The sequence below is a fragment of the Magnolia sinica genome, chromosome 2 (assembly GCF_029962835.1).
Source record: "Magnolia sinica isolate HGM2019 chromosome 2, MsV1, whole genome shotgun sequence".
Classification (NCBI taxonomy): domain Eukaryota; kingdom Viridiplantae; phylum Streptophyta; class Magnoliopsida; order Magnoliales; family Magnoliaceae; genus Magnolia; species Magnolia sinica.
Window position 1 is genome coordinate 128,288,095 of NC_080574.1, and position 4,570 is coordinate 128,292,664.

Here is a 4,570-nt window from a genome sequence, read left to right on the forward strand (position 1 = left end):
ATACATGGACTGTGGCACCTGTATCATACCACCAACCAGGAATTTTCTCTTGAGCTAGGTTCACTTCTGTGACCATGGCTACGATTTTATCGTCTACTGCATCAGCCTCTTTCTTAGGCTTTTTTTGATCCCTACAGACTCAAGTGAAATGTTCGGTCTTGCCGCAGACATAGCAAGCTCCCTTAGGTTTGTCATTTTTCTTCTTTTAGGTTTTCTTTAATTTTCTTTAATCTTTGTTAAGTTTAAGGGAATCAGCTTTCTCATAGGAATTATTTTGGGATGGTCATTCTACTACGTTCACCTTAGATGAGGATGCACCATTACCGTCATCCTTTTTGTTTCGGTTACGGGATTCTTCTTCTATTCGAAGATTCTTTTGGATTTGTTCTAGGGTGAATTCTTCAGATTTATGTAGTAGTTTCTTCCTGTAGTCTTTTCAGCTCAGAGGCAATTTTATGATTATAGCTCCGACTTGAAAGAATTCAGAAAGATCAATCTTTATGGCTTTTATTTTATTTACAATAAGCTGCAGTTCTTTGATTTGGGCAAGCAGTGGTAGATTTTCTACCATCGTGAAGTCGAAATACCTGACAATTAGAAATTTCTGTGTACCTTCCTCTTCAACTTTGTACTTGTATTCCAGCGCGCTCCAAATTTTTTCGTTGATGTGGTCCCCGTGTACAAATTGTACAACCAATCAGAGAGAGCATTGAGGATGTAACCACGACTCAGCAGTTCATCTTCTTGTCGCTTGATCCTAGCAGTAACCTGTTCTGGAGTGTCAATGCCCTTTGCTTCAGGCAGAAGTTAGAAAGTCGAGTCCGGGATGTAGAAGATCTTCAGCAGGAATTTCAGCTTGTCCTGCCATCTAGTGAAATTTGAACCATCGAATCGGTCCAATCAGATCAGATCCTGGTTCATCAGTTTGATTGATGCAACACTTTCGGTGTCCATGAAATCACACTTTAAGATTGTTAGGAATTAATGTTTGGATACATCGAAAATATAAAAAATAAATTGAAAAATTATTTTACTAAGCTGAATCACGTATAAAATACGCTGTCCTTAAAGCGTGATTCGCCCCCTTATCAATTGTTGATGAGTTACAGGCGAATTGCTTCTAGGATAAGACAAGCCTTATCTGGATCCAGCGTGCAACAATCACGATCGGTCCACTATGGAACAGTTTTAACGCAACATATCTCTTCTGGCAGACTTAGACGGTAGAGATGTTTAAAGTATTATATAATGGAGATTTGAATTGTATCTGATTTGATGGGAGAGATGGTATGTTGAGATGATGAAATCAAACTGGAATTGTTCAGTTTATATAGGCATCAAGTAGTGGACCATTGCTAGACAGCTATCAATGGTTCAGAATGTTTGGATTACAGTGCAAAGTGCGTCATCTAGCGCCACTATAGCCACACTGCTTCACTGCCCACGCCCTCACCCATGCCCGAGCGCGTGCACCCAACCCGAGTATCATCTCCTCAAAAAACTTCAAGTAAGAATACTCTTCACAAGATCTCATATAAACCACAAAACTTTTCTTCACATTTCCGATGTGGGACAAAGCACACACACCGCACTTTTTAATTCAAAATTTTCAAAAAGCGTTTTGGCAGGAAATTCTCGAAATTTTGAAAAATTCGAATTTTTTTTATATAAAAAAAAAACCATTGATTTTCAACATTTTCTCTATCAAAGCCGAACTTTCTATATCTTAATCATTTGGTCTATTAAAGCTGCGTGGAAGATAGTAGTCATGGCCCACTGTCTCCTTCAACATCTCAGTGAGATTTGGGCTATCCTCCATCTATAATGTGGGCACTTTTGAGTTGTCGAGGTAATTCCCTATGTGTAGAGGTCCATCCGGTAACCTTCTATTTGCTTTGGCATCTGGATATGGGAATGGGACTAACAATAGGGCTGAACTCCGTGCAGTCCACAATGCTTTGTTTTTATGTATCGAGCGTGGCTTCAATTAGATTTTGTTGGAGTCCGACTCCAAGTTTGTTGTGGATGCCCTCAGGGGCAGCTCCAATCCATCTTGTAAGTGGAAATATTGGTTATCCGGATTGGGAGCCTTAGAATGAGAGGCTGCTTTGATATTTCTCTCATTCCCAGAGAAGGGAACGGCCCTGCAGACAGTCTAGCTAAGTATGGGATAGACAGGCAGGGATATACTCTATTCAGGAGTGCGGAGGACCTCCCTACCAACATTAGAGGTCTTTTCATGTTAGATAAAACTGGGCCGAGAGCGATAAGAGAATCCAAGTTGGCTTCCTAACCTCCTTTTCAGGGATCCTATGTACATGGATATGATAGGCTGTCTGTGTGGATTGTTTTGTTTCCCACGGATTGATCGAAAGTTGTAATAGTTTCCTCATGATATATATATATATATATATAGAATTCCTTTAACAAAAAAAAAAAAAGAAGGTATGATCTATATATCCAGCAAGTTGGCCCCATTGTGTTGATGACCATGTCCCAAAATCCACCTTTTGTGGGTCGCATTTGTTTCCAGGGCTAACAGAGAGCAGAGACGACCAGTTTTAGGACAAAGCTATTTACACGGTGGGGCCATATAAGGATTCCAATAAGCTGTTACACCAAACGTGTGATGCACAGGCACGTGGTGAAGTTCATTATATGGAGCTTCACATTCATGTTCTATTGTTGATGTCTTAAATCTGTCAGAAACAGGGTATGTTGATGCCATCAACGGACCACTCATGCCATCGAGCACCCGTGATCAATCCTTTCAATTGAACCATCGGTTCCAGACCTGAGGATCTAAACATAACGGAAAGTCACATGGAGAGAGAAGAAAGCCTACTATATTCAGCTCCTTTAATAGGTAGCTGCAAAACAATGAAAATGACGAGCAGATTTATATATATAAGTAATTACCATGGGGATTAGTTGGGTCTGAACAAATGTAGTCCCTGGTAGAATTGTGTCGACTACAAAAGCCTCCTCTTCTTTCGTAACATGGAATGCATTCTTGGGTCCGAGTCCATTGAAGATGGAAACCCAATCCCAATGGACTAAAGAGGTCCTTCGGCACATTTGGGTCGAGCTCCGGTAGAGGTAATGGAAAATGAGTGACCAAACAATCATGCTGTTGAAGAGGTGGTAGATAATGAAGTTGTAGATCCTCTGGCCAATATTAGAGAATGCGGCCTTCACAACCTGTGTAATTATACACACCCGTATAGGTATCATTGAAGAGAGGCTGATGATGGCGCTAGCAATTGACAAAGGTGTAGTTTGGAGAATTAAGATAAAGGCGAAGGAAAGGAGAGGAGGGCAAGATGAAATTGTAAAAGGAATTACATAAGTCGGACTGCGAGTGATTGTAGAATCCCTCGTCTTGAATTACAATCGTCCTTTCACGATACAAGATATCTTTGACTACGTACGACCTCCCCAGATCCTCAAATTGGATGGTTGGTTTTCTGACATTGTTGCAATTGATGGAGTATAACCTGCATTCAGGATTGGTGATATTTGAGAAGGGGAATCGGATCTGAAATAGCTCCCTACAGTCGACCGGAGGACAAAGTGGGTTAGGTCCAGGAACGGTACGCTTTTGTAGAGGTGAGGGAAGAGCAAGGTGTGAGGGACGTAAAAGAGATAGAAGGAGAAAGGAATGGAGAGCGAAAGAAACTGCCATATTGCAATTCACTCCACAACACACAACACTGAACTACTTTACTTAACAAAAGAATAATAAAACGACGGCGGCCTTCTATTCTAAAGAGGAGCAGCCGGTTTGATTTTTCATATGTAACAGGTAATTACTGGTAAATGAGTAATAATTACTTACCCAGTAATTACGGCATGGTTTCTGATGCAGATGTGACCGGGCACTAAAATAGAAGATGGTTGCCAAATGAATGTAGGGCCCACTGTGATGTACGTGGCTTATCCACACCGTTTATCCTATATGTCAGCCTAATTTAGGATGTAAATTCAAAATTGAGACAGATCCAAAGCTCAAGTGGACCACACTATAGGAAACTGTGATAAATCATTCACCCACCGTTAAATACTTCTTGAGGCTCCTAGATGCTTTGGATGAAGCTGTTATTTGTATTTTCATCCTATCCATGCCTGCGTGACCTTACGAAGGATTTAGATGGCAAATAAACTCCGATGTGGGCCAGGTGAAAGAAATAGCTTGTAATGGTAGACGTTTTAGGGACACTATTTCCTTTGGTGTGGGCTAATTAAGCATTGGATCTGTCCCTTTTTTCAGCTGATACTCCAAAATTTACTGCTAAAATGGATGAATGGCATGGATATGTCAAATATATCACAGTGTAGCCCACAAATTGAAGTCAATTTTTTATGCGAATTTTCAAAGCAGAAATACAGCCTAGTTATCTAATATGTTACATGGTAATAATTACTCATTTACCCTATATAGACGGTTACAATTGAAAATCAAACAGGCCACGCAGATTTCCTGCGTTGGAAACCTAATTGGGCACGATGTTTGTGAGAAATCCACTCTGTCCATCCATTTTATGAGCCCATTTTAGGATTTAAGACCAAA

General features: G+C 40.5%; 1 long non-coding RNA gene across 1 annotated transcript; it reads right to left on the minus strand.

Moving 5' to 3' along the window:
- Nucleotides 1–2,898: 2,898 nt before the first annotated feature.
- On the minus strand, nucleotides 2,899–3,647 carry LOC131237617 (uncharacterized). Its single transcript, XR_009167333.1, has 2 exons — nucleotides 3,346–3,647; nucleotides 2,899–3,201 (listed from the first exon to the last, which is right to left on the minus strand). It is a non-coding gene; the product is annotated as an uncharacterized LOC131237617 (long non-coding RNA).
- Nucleotides 3,648–4,570: the final 923 nt, after the last annotated feature.